The sequence below is a fragment of the Artibeus jamaicensis genome, unplaced genomic scaffold, assembly GCF_021234435.1.
Source record: "Artibeus jamaicensis isolate MK-2021 breed Jamaican fruit bat unplaced genomic scaffold, CSHL_Jam_final scaffold_1689, whole genome shotgun sequence".
Taxonomy (NCBI): Eukaryota; Metazoa; Chordata; class Mammalia; order Chiroptera; family Phyllostomidae; genus Artibeus; species Artibeus jamaicensis.
Window position 1 is genome coordinate 15,570,420 of NW_026522029.1, and position 12,563 is coordinate 15,582,982.

The window sequence follows — 12,563 nt, forward strand, 5'->3', positions numbered from 1 at the left end:
TCAGATGGCCTCTCCACAGGTTTGCCCGTTTTCACCTCATGGATGACGCAGCAGAAGTTCAGAGAAGTTAGTTCATCTGCCCAAGAATGCACAGCCAGGCAGTGCTTGTATTAGAGGTCAGTTTGCTCTTTTCTCAACATTCTTTTTTACCAAAAAAAGCATATATTTTATACGTGATGAAATTCATCAATGTTTTTCTTCTTTTTTTAAACTTTTTTATTGATTATGCTGTTACAGTTGTTCTATTCCCCCTTTCATTCCCCTCCACCTACCCCCATCCCCACCATTACCCCCCCTTTAGTTTATGACCATGTGTCTCAAGTCCTTTAGATTCTATATTTCCCATGCTATTCTTGCCCCTCCCTTCTATTTTCTATCTACTGTCTATGCTACTTATTTTCTGTACCTCCTCCCCCTTTCTCCTCCTCCCACTCCCCTGTTTGCTAACCCTCCTTGAGATCTTCATTTCTATGTTTCCACTCCTGATCTAGCTGTCCTTTTAGTTTGCTTTTGTTTTAGGTGTGGTTGTTCATAACTGTGAGTTTGTTGTCCTTTCACTGTTCATGTTTCTTTAACTTCTTTTTCTTAGATAAGTCCCTTTAACATTTCATATAATAAGGGCTTGGTGATGATGAACTCCTTGAATTTGATCTTATCTGAGAAGCACCTTATCTGTCCTTCCATTCTAAATGAAAGTTTTGCTGGATAGAGCAATCTTGGTTGTAGGTCTTTGGATTTCATGACTTGGAATACCTCTTTCCAGCCCCTTCTTGCCTGTAAGGTCTCTTTTGAGAAATCTGCTGACAGTCTGATGGGGACTCCTTTGTAGGTGACTGTCCCCTTAGCTCTTGCTGCTTCTAGGATTCTCTCCTTCATTTGAATCTTGGCTAATGTAATGATGATGTGCCTTGGTGTGTTCCTTCTTGGATCCAACTTCTTTGGGACTCTCTGAGCTTCCTGGATTTCCTGAAAGTCTATTTCCTTTGCCAGATTGGGGCAATTCTCCTTTATTATTTGTTCAAATGAGTTTTCCACTGGTGGCTGTGCCTTTCCGCCTTCTGGTACCCCTATAATTCGGATGTTGGAGCGTTTAAAGATGTCCTGGAGGTTCCTAAGACTCTCCTCATTTCTTTGAATTCTTGCTTCTTGACTCTTTTCTGTTTGGCCATTATTTGCTTTCTTCTGGTCCACTCCATTGATTTGAGTCCCAGTTTCCTTTTCATTGCTATTGGTTTCCTGTGCAATTCCATTCATTTCAATTAGTTTTGCCTTCATATATTTGTCTAATTTGTGGCTATAATCACCTAGTTCTGTGAGGATCCTGATGACCAGTGTTTTAAACTGTGCGTCTGAGAGTTTTGCTATTTCTTCATCGCTTAGATCTATAGGCTTTGGGGCTTTGAGATCTTCTTGTGCCATTTTTGGTCTGTTCGCGCCCTTTAAGTATGAGAAGCGGTGCCTTGGACTCCCAGGTCGCTGGGTTGTGACCATGTATGTGGGGGCGTGGTCAGAGCGAGGAAATGGCGACCCCCTCTGCTGTTTCTCACAGCTGGGTGAGGAGCAGAGCCTTAGGTGGTTCACCTGGGCTGGGCCACTCAGAGTCGCTGGGTTATGACGCTGTACGTGGAGGTGGGGTCAGAGCAGGGAAATGGTGGCGCCCTCCACTGCCGCTTGCCCCGGGGACCCGCCGGGCCGGTCCAACCGCCCAGTACCTCGCCTGTCCACCCACACACAAATGCGCGACCACAGTCAACAGGCAGCACCGCTCCTCCGCTGTCTCCCCCGTGGTCGCTCGCTCCGTCGCTCACTAGGTCCAATCCTGCGCCTGGATTCCGCACGCCTGAGTCCATCTGACCGAGTCCTCCTGTGCAACCCTGCTTCACCAGCCGCTGGTTTCGCCCCTTACTGGTCAGACTGAAGAATTTGTTGTTAACGGACTTCCAAAAAGTTCAATTTTCTGTGTTCTGGCTATGTTTTCTGTTGCTAATATTTAGTTGTCTCTAAACTTGGTTGTGTGAGAAGGCACGGCACATCCACCTATGCCTCCATCTTGGCGAGAGTCCTCTGTTTTTCTTCTTCTGCAGTTAAAATTTTTCTCTTCTTCTGTCAACATTTCTGTGTTTCATGTGGTTAGCAGTTAGCGCATTTAAGAATCATAGGGGAAAAAAACACTCCGTACCCCGCAGATGGGACAGTCCCGGAATTGCGCCTGCGTCGCGCCTGTGCGGTCAGCAGTGAAGCTGGGATGGGGAGCGCCACTAGTGTCCCTGGCCTTTGTCCCGCAAGCTGACCTGCTCGCAACTGAGCTTCCCCCTCATGTGACTGTCGTTCCACCTGCACGACGGGTTGGGCCTGAGTCCAGGAGTCTGTCTCCCGCCTCGGCCCCTCAAACCCTGGAGTTTTGCTCCCCTCCCCGCCCCGTCCCCCAGCCCCTGGCAAGGGCGTGTCCTGCTCTGCGTCTCTGAGGGTGAGAGCGATTCCCCAGGTCGGGTGGCCAAGGAAGAGCAGAGACGGAGTCGGACACCTGGCCCCTGAGAAGGGAGCGCGGACGCCCCCTATTCCCTGCAGGGGTTTTGCAGATTCTAGTGTTTCTGCACACACTCCAGGTGCCCGTGCAGCGTGGACGATTTTCTCTTGAGAGGCCCCGGGCCTCCAGCTGCTTCGCCAGAGACACCAGGGGCCGGGGCTCCAGGTGAGTGCGCTGCAGGCCTGGGGAGGGACTCGGGCCTCCCTTTCTCGGCTCCACGGGCACCTGCCCACGGAGAGGCGAGGGTCTGAAGCATTAACAAAGGTTGTTTTCCCAAGACTGCAAAGGGTAACCGTTTTTGAAAATGTCGAAGAAATGGAAACAAGCCATTTTATCTTGTTTTGTTACTCAGTGGCAAAGGTGTGCGCAGAACAGGCGCCCCCTGGTGCCCATTCGGGGGAATTTCAGCGGGCCCCTCTCGGGATCAACTGGGAGAGCAGGTCTCAGTGTTCTCCCCAGGGACCCACGGACGGGAAGCCGCGGAGGAGCTAGGTCCTCACGGTGGCAATGTTTCGTAGTCCATGTGTATCGAACCAGCCGGTTGTCTCCTCAAGCCCACGCAAGGTTACAAGCCAGTTGTATCTCCACGGAGCTAACTGTTCCCTGGAGTGAGCAACTCCCGGGAGAGCGCAGCCTGGGAGCAGGTGAAGGCGGTGGTGGGGAGAAATGCAACACACCTGGTGCGGTGCGTGGGCGGCACCGAGTTGCAGGATTGGGAGAAGACCTGGGAAGTGCAGCGTGAACCCGGAGCTCAGGGTTAGGTCTGGGGAAGAAGCATCCCCCAGACCTCAGCGAAAGGCTTCCCGCGGGGGGTGACTGGGCATAAGGGGAGGAAAGGGAAGGGCTGGTGCCAGAGCCTGGTTCTGCCACGGGGGCCTGAGAGGACGAGGAGGGACGCGAGAGGAAGGGGCTTGCGCTACGCCTCGCACGATTCTCCATCCTGGAAATGCGGGTGAGTTGCCGATTCACACAGTGGGATCCGCGCCCCCCAGACTGGATGGACAGCCCGCGCAGGGGCCTGCTGTCCGGTCGCGGTACCGAACCTGACTGGGTCATCCCCACAGGAAAATTGGGAACGCTGGTTTCGGGCCGGGTCTCTCTGTTGTCTTAGTTCTCAGAAACCAGCAGAAGAATACCAGGGAGGGACGCTTCATAAATAGTCTCTCACCCTTAGGTGAGGAAGGGCCTGGGTCCGTTTAAAGACCTTATTATTTCTCCCCTGATCGGCATGACTTTCTCCTCCATTGTTCCCGGAAGTTCAAGTACATCGGAAAAGCCTCGCTAAACTTGGATCATTTTTTCTGCTTGATAAGCTATATGCTGAAAGATTAAAGAGTATCAGGAACAAAAAATAGGGTTCCAAAAGATATTCAAATATAGCTCTTAGAAGCAGAAATTGGACCAGCCAGTGATATAAAAAAATAATCCGGATTAAGGTTTGTTCTCCACCAGGTGTTGGTGTTTCTTATCCTAGAAAAACGCCCAGACTGGCCCCAACTAACCCTGTGCAGCTTCAGCACCAGCTCAGGGCATCGAACGCATTCACCTTCCAGGTATTCGCAGAGCCATAGACCAAGCAGAGAGGCAGGTGCGTAAAGAAAGACACAGCTGCAGCTGAGAACAACAGAAATGCCTTTCTGTGTCCGCACACAGGGTCCTCAGGGGGGGACTGTCCCAGGGGCTGCCAGCTACGGCAGGGGCAGTTCTTTCATCGTGGCCCTCACGCCGTTGATTCCTCCGTAGATGAGTCACACTCACATCTATACGCAAATTCTACTCCCTCGGTGGCTCCCTCCAGCAACTTTTCGGATTCTGAACCCTGAAAAATATAGACCCTGGGTATTTGGGGCATCCCTAGAGCTCACATGACACATGCTTCCAAAGGTTGTCCACTTCATGTCTTCTGGGATGTTTCTCAGCTTCTCTGGAAACTTGTTTTTTATTTATTTTTTATTTTTTAATTTATTTTAAAATTGATTATGCCATTACAGTTGTTCTATTCCCCCCTTCATTCCCCTCCACCCTACCCCCATCCCCACCATTACCCCCCTTTAGTTTATGACCATGTGCCTCAAGTTCTTTAGATTCTATATTTCCCATGCTATTCTTGCCCTCCCATCTATTTTCTATATACTGTCTATGCTACTTATTTTCTGTACCTTCTCCCCCCTTCTCCTCCTCCCACTCCCCTGTTGCTAACCCTCCTTGAGATCTTCATTTCTATGTTTCCACTCCTGATCTAGCTGTCCTTTTTGTTTGCTTTTGTTTTAGGTGTGGTTGTTCATAACTGTGAGTTTGTTGTCCTTTCACTGTTCATGTTTTTTTTTAACTTCTTTTTCTTAGATAAGTCCCTTTAACATTTCATATAATAAGGGCTTGGTGATGATGAACTCCTTGAATCTGATCTTATCTGAGAACTGTATCTGTCCTTCCATTCTAAATGAAAGTTTTGCTGGATAGAGCAATCTTGGTTGTAGGTCTTTGGATTTCATGACTTGGAATACCTCTTTCCAGCCCCTTCTTGCCTGTAAGGTCTCTTTTGAGAAATCTGCTGACAGTCTGATGGGGACTCCTTTGTAGGTGACTGTCCCCTTAGCTCTTGCTGCTTCTAGGATTCTCTCCTTCATTTGAATCTTGGCTAATGTAATGATGATGTGCCTTGGTGTGTTCCTTCTTGGATCCAACTTCTTTGGGACTCTCTGAGCTTCCTGGATTGCCTGAAAGTCTATTTCCTTTGCCAGATTGGGGCAATTCTCCTTTATTATTTGTTCAAATGAGTTTTCCACTGGTGGCTGTGCCTTTCCGCCTTCTGGTACCCCTATAATTCGGATGTTGGAGCGTTTAAAGATGTCCTGGAGGTTCCTAAGACTCTCCTCATTTCTTTGAATTCTTGCTTCTTGACTCTTTTCTGTTTGGCCATTATTTGCTTTCTTCTGGTCCACTCCATTGATTTGAGTCCCAGTTTCCTTTTCATTGCTATTGGTTTCCTGTGCAATTCCATTCATTTCAATTAGTTTCGCCTTCATATGTTTGTCTAATTTGTGGCTATAATCACCTAGTTCTGTGAGGATCCTGATGACCAGTGTTTTAAACTGTGCGTCTGAGAGTTTTGCTATTTCTTCATCGCTTAGATCTATAGGCTCTGGGGCTTTGAGATCTTCTTGAGCCATTTTTGGTCTGTTTGCGCCCGTTAAGTATGAGAAGCGGAGCCTTGGACTCCCAGGTCACTGTATGTGGGGGCGTGGTCAGAGCGGGAAAATGGCGGCCCCCACTGCTGTTTCTCACAGCTGGGTGAGGAGCAGAGCCTTAGGTTGTTCACCGGGGCAGGGCCACTTAGGTCGCTGGATTATGACGCATTCAGGCTGAAGAATTTGTTGTTATCAGACTTCCGAAAAGTTCAATTTTCTGTGTTCTGGCTGTGTTTTCTATTGCTATTATTTAGTTGTCTCTAAACTTGGTTGTGTGAGGAAGCACGGTGTCTCCACATATGCCTCCATCTTGGTGGAAGTTGAAACTTGTTTTTTATTAATGGCTCGTCTAAATAGAGAGAAATGCTCTCCTTGGGCATGCCTTTTCCCTCATGACTGCAGACTGGCTGCCATTGCTCCAGCCATCACAGCCATGTCAAAGGCCGACAGGCCCAATGTGTGGAGTAGGAGAGGACTGACAATGGCCACACTTTTGTATCATGAAAGCCCCAAATTTCATAGCAGCTCCCTGGCTCTATCATGAGCCTTATTGACTTCAGTTTTTTTTAAAGATTTTATTTGTTTATCTTTAGAGGGGAAGGGAAGGAGAGAGAGAGAGAAACATCAATGTATGGTTGCCTTCATGCATCCCCTGCTGGGAACTGGCCTGCAACCCAGGCATGTGCCCTGACTGGGAATCGAACCACGATTGCCTGGTTTGCAGGCCCGCGCTCAATCCACTGAGCTACACCAGCCAGGGCTGACTTCAATTTCTATCTCATCGGCTAGAATCTGGCCCCAAGCCCCTCCCTCCCCCACCAGAGATGCAAAGGAACCTAGGAAAACAGAGAAGGAACATTTTTAATATCATCATAATTTATCACCTGGAGAAACGTGAGAAATCCCCCAGTTTCAACTTGGGTTTTGATGATAACAGAAGGGAAATGAACTGCTTTAAAACATGTTTCTCTTTGAGGATCAATGAACGACCCCACACTTCCCCTCCAAATAAAGACCGGCCCTCCACCTGTAACTGTGGGGTGGGATGCTCCTGCTCCCGCACTCAGGGGCTCTGCATCTTGGTGGGACTCCTGACAACTCCCACCCCTGCACGCCCCCAGTTGTTTCATTTGGGGCCTTAGAACACAGCGGCGCGTGGAAATGGTAAGTTTGTGGATGCAAGCCCTCACCAATGCAGCTTTCTTTTTTTTTTTTTTTTTTAGATTTTATTTATTTATCTTTAGAGGGGAAGGGAAGGAGAGAAGGAAAGAAATATCACTGTATGGTTGCTTCTCATGCGATCCCTGCTGGGAACTGGCCCCTGCTGGGAACTGGCCTGCAACCCAGGCATGTGCCCTGACTGGGAATCAAACCGCGATCTTTTGGTTTGCAGGCCCGTGCTCCATCCACTGAGCTACACCAGCCAGGGCTCAATGCAGCTTTCTTTTCGGGTTGGGCAGTAGGGGCTTGGGTGTGCCCTAAGCTTGTATTGGGGAAAACGGTTCACGCTGAACTCACCTTTGTCTGCACCTGTTGTTCTGAGGATATGTGTGTGCCTGTGTGTGTGTGTGACAGAGACCCGAGCAGACGTTCTGATGAGAAGGGTAGAAGCATCACAACAGTGTGTGTCCCTGTGGTCCTTCTTGTGAGGTGGCACACGGCTTTTATTCCTGAGGGCAATGGGGTAGCTTGTGCAAAAGCCAACACGCCATTGCCGCTGTCACGGCGTCAGCCCCAGGACCCTGAGCACGGCTCCCTGTGTGTTCGTTGTGATTTGCCAGGAGAAAAACAGATTCTCTGTCTCTCATTTTTCTGTTTGACCCAGGTTCTTGTGGCAAATGTGCAAGAGGAGAGGAAAAAAAGACCTGAGCTTTAGAACTTTGTATTGACTTTATTTTGATGTTTTTAAATAACAAAGTATTGAATGTTTAAAAATTTAATTCAGTGTGCATTTACGTGTGCATTATGTGCATTCCAACATTCAGCTGGAGCTGTCTCTAAAGTCACCAGTGCCTGGGCGAGAGGCACTCGTCTGCTGCTCGTGGAATGTGCTGCCTCCCATGCCGGTCGTGGAAGAGTGGAGAAGGAGGTCTCGCCCTGCACAGAGGCAGGGAGGCAGCTGCAGGTGGTCTGAGGAGGCGCTGCCGTGACCGATCCCGTGGATGCCGCCAGCCTGCTCCCAGGCTGCCGAGGGCCAGGGCCTCCTCCACATGCCCAAACTGGGCAGGCAGGTCAGTGTGGGCATCGATCATCAGAATCCTGTAGGTAGAGTCTGGCCTTTCTTCACATTAGAGATGAAAACAAACCCCAGAGTATAACTCTGGAAAAAAACAACACACACGCTTGTGCACTAGGTAGAAGATGAATACACACAGACGTATGAATGTAATCCTAAAGAAGAACAGCAAATGGATATTTGTGAGGCATAATTTAAAATAAAATTGGAGAAATAAACACTATGCATCCATGAAAGTGATAATCGTGAAGACCCAGTGCAAGTTGTTAGAGTTAGGAGGCACTGCAAAAATTAGCATCGATTTGCGCTCCCAACAAACTCGGAGACTCACTGCTCAACTGCCGTGGTCCGGCCGCAGCAGGTCAAGGGGTCCCACAGGTGAGGGTAGGCGTCGGCGCTGGGTAACAGACAACAACACGCCTCAAAGGACAGTGAAGCTCTGTTCAGATTATCGCAAGTACAAGCAGGTTTTTATATTTTCATTTTAGGTAGTGATTAACATTTGCAGTATAACATGATCATTTAAGCAGAAAAAATCAATACAAAGGTAATCAGTAAAAGTACGAAAGTTCCCATAGATTTAGTTATAAAGATCAAAGATTATTTTAACTAGGAGAGCCATTAATCAGACAATTAGAAGTATCCTATTGTATGTTAAAGTTTCTCAGAATTTGGCATAGGGCAAAAGGATACGCTAGATTGAGCAGAGAAAATAGGAAATTTATTATAAGGCCCTTGTGATGTCTAACTTAGCTATCTACCCTTTTTTTTTTTTGCCCAAAATGTTTTTCTGTGTACTATAAATTCTGACTCCCTAGTAACTGTTTAGTTTGTAATAACTAACTAGCTTTTGTTATTTCTTTGCCTGTCTAGTTGATATATATTCTTATTCAAGGTAAAGGAGGGGTTTCAAGGGTACTTCTTTTAAGTTTCTCTAGGAGTTCTTTTATAGACATGTTTTGTACTTTGATTCCCTCTAAGAAAGCAGTGAGATCATCTCCTGATTTCCTAGAGTATTCTATCTTATCTTGGGTGTTTTTCCAATGATTTGTTATTGATTAAGCTTGATCCCAGTGATTAAGCTTGATCACTGCACCAGTGATTCCAATATGTATTAAACTAGACCACCACATGACAGGGTTGATGGATTCTTGAATAGACTTCCAGATTCTGTCTGCAATTTCAGAACCTGGTGCAGTTAAATATGCCTGACTAATTTCTGTAATTTTGGTATGTAGGCCTTTGAGATCAGGTCCTAACATAGTATCGTGCCAAATACCTTGCAAATGAGTTTTCACCTGAGGCCAAGTGGTGAAATTTTGATTATAAGGCAAAGGTGTGACACAAATCCATTTAAAATCTGCATGACAACTAGTAGTCATTTGAGTCTTTATATTTTGAATCTGGTCACCTAAATATATAACCGTATCTTCTAAGGCATTTACTCTAGTTTCTAATTTCTTATCAGTTTTTTCTTGCAGAATTAGTGCAAGGGAAATATTGTGAGAGAGCTGATTAACATGTTGTGCAGTATGTACTTCTTGTACTAAAGCAGTAGTTGATAATGCAATAGAGGTTATTATACTGATTAAAGCAGTAATTCCTAATATTAGAGTGGCTACAAATCTTTTTGGTCTTATTAATCCATCTATTTTTTCTAGTATATATAAACCTGTATCAGCATACCAATCTCCAGATAGTACTATAGGCATCAGGACATGCGAGGGTTGAAAAACTATGAGAAATGTGGTTAGGTTTTTGGGAAGCCCAGGATCAATACAGTTGGTTAGAATACAATTAGAACAGTTAATATAAAAAGAGGAGCCCCATTGCTCCGTATGAATAGATCCGATTAAGATTGCATGTGGGGTATTAACACATGCTCTAACTATAAATAGTTGAAACATTACTAGTGGGTCTATCAAAAATAACCATATTGGTGGCTGCAAACAATTTGCATAAGTCTGGATAAATGGAGGATCGAGAATGACTTGTGGAATTAGTTACATAAATAGGGGCGACCCATCCTGGGGAGTAATAGCGGCTCAAGGGTTCATGAGGATTAAAAATTCTTGTGTTGTTAAGAAAAAACTTGTGAGTAGAATTCAGTAGGTAAGAGGTATAATTATAATAAGGAGAGGAGATTGAATAATCAAAAATAGTTAAGTTAGTTCCTGGAATGGCACGTTTCCCTGGAGTTCCTGGGAATCCACAAACTAGCCATCTTGGAAATCCTGAATTGAGATCAGTATTTTTCCAGTATATATCTTTTTCTGGATAATCAGTTAGACATGAATCTATAGCCTTAGGGAGGGAAGTATTATTTTTATAAGTATCATTATAATTATAATGACCAAGGGTGACTATATTAAGTCCCCAAAGAGAACGGCTATAGTCTGTTAAACTAGAGGGAGAGTCAGTAACAACAGTTCTACAGTTAATAGGTAGGCACCCGGAAGGAGGGGGCCAGAGGTCGAGAAACACAGAGGGGCATCATCTGCACATCCTTCGAAGGTGAGATTCTTAGCAGTAGTGTGGGCAATTAAGGTATCGGGAATTCCTCCGAGAAGTTCAGTATTGTTAGTGTACACCTTAGGTTGGTTTTCCCCCCAGACTGCTGGGTGAAAGAGGGGAGGACTAGGGCTATATGCCCAATAGGTCTGATTAAGAGACTCTGCTGCTACTCCCTGGAGAGACAGGAGTGTTACTATAGCAAGCAGAAATGTTTCTGGGGTGGTAGGCTTTCCTGTAGTATTAGCTACAGTATCAGCTACCCATTGTCCCTCGTGGCACAACTTCTTAATCTGACCCCAGGTGGGTAGGTTGCTTTCTTGAGTGCGCCGAGATGGTCGAGGAGTGGATGGGAGTGGATGGGTATTGTGGTGGAGGAGCAAGCTGCAGGCGAGACATCTTAGGGACCAGACTCTCAGGTTCTTCTTCTTCAAGGATAGAATTAAGTGTAGGAGGTTTTAAGGGCGGCATCCGTCGCTTCTTTATCCCTCCGGATGAGTCTTTCTGGGATCCATACAGGTACTTCTGCATCCTGTGGAAAAACACAGGCGTATCCTCGCCCCCTTGTTAATAAAATATCAGGTCCTTTCCATTCTCCTGTAATGGAGTCTTTCCATTTTACCCATTCTTTAGGCACATTTTGAACTCCCCAATGTCTCATCATTGGGGTTAAACCTTGTTCATTAGCATTCAAATGATTAATGACGAATAAGGCATGATTTAAAATGTGATGAGGAGACAGATGAGATTGCTTATCTCCAGTCTTTAATTTTTCAATTTGAATTTTAAGGGTTTGATGGGCTCTTTCAACAATCCCTTGCCCTTGGGGGTTATAAGGGATTCCTGTTTTATGACAAATTTGAAATTTGTTGCAAAAATCTTTAAATGATTTTGCAGTGTATGCGGGAGCATTATCAGTTTTTATTTCTGCTGGTTGACCTATATAAGCAAAGGCTTGAATTACATGTTGAATGACATCTTTTACTGCTTCTCCTGTTCTAGCAGTGGCAAAGATCACATGAGAATAAGTATCTATTATTACATGAACGTAACACAGTTTGCCAGATTCAGGGATGTGGGTAACATCCATTTGCCAAATAGAGTTAGGTTTTAGCCCCCTCGGATTAACCCCTTCAGATTGAGCCGGGATATGTGTCACACACGAAGAGCATTCTCTCACTATTTGCCTGGCCTGCTCTCTACTCAGATGAAATTGTAACCTTAGAGCAGTAGCATTCTGATGATGCAAAGCATGGGAAGTCTGTGCTTCTTGGAGAGCAACAGCAACAATCTTTTGTGTTAATTTATCTGCTCTGTCGTTTCCTTGACTTAAGGGGCCTGGCAGGTTTGAATGCCCTCTAATATGACCAATATAGAAGGAGTTTCCTCGTTTTTGAATAAGCTTTTGTAACAATTTCAGTTTTTCATGGATAGAGGAACGAGATGAGATAAAGGCAGTCTCTACAGCAGGAAATAAACTTTTAATATAGTATGAGTCCGTGTACAAATTAAATCTATCTGGCACCTTTCAGAAGGCGAGAATGACCGCAGCCAACTCTGCCCTTTGAGCTGAGGTTTCCTGTGTCTCTTGAACTATTTCTTGACCTTCTACGATAATCGCAGCCCTTCCGTTGGCTGAGCCATCAGTAAAAATGTTAGCCACTGGTGGGGCAAAAGGTGAGCTTTTGCATAAATGAGGAAAAATAATAGACACTTCTTTACAAAAATGGAGAAGGGGGTCTTTTGGCAAATGGTAATCAACGTTCCCTGCAAAATTACTGAGTGAGATTGCCCATTGATCTTCCAACTGATATAATTGGTCACGTTGTTGTCTAGTATAAGGGACAATGATATTATGGACATCTCTTCCAAGTAGAGTCTTACTTCTCTGTCTTCCTAGCCAAATCAATTGTGCAACCAGGTATGGATATGATGATGGCAAGTTTTTCTTAGGGGTCACAGACAAATGAATCCACTCTAAGGGTGCTTCTTGCCAGAGACAGGCGGTGGGAGAATATATAGTTTTCAGAATAATAAGACTCCAAGATTGATTATAATCTACCTGAGACAACTTTGCACCAATCAATGCCTGATCTACTTT

The 12,563-nt window shown here is 45.7% G+C and overlaps 1 protein-coding gene across 3 annotated transcripts in view; it reads left to right on the forward strand.

Moving 5' to 3' along the window:
• The window catches only part of LOC119039144 (butyrophilin subfamily 3 member A3-like), an 87,923-nt gene that overhangs the window by 25,139 nt on the left and 50,221 nt on the right, over window positions 1-12,563 (forward strand). The gene's annotated exons all lie outside the window — the stretch shown is intronic.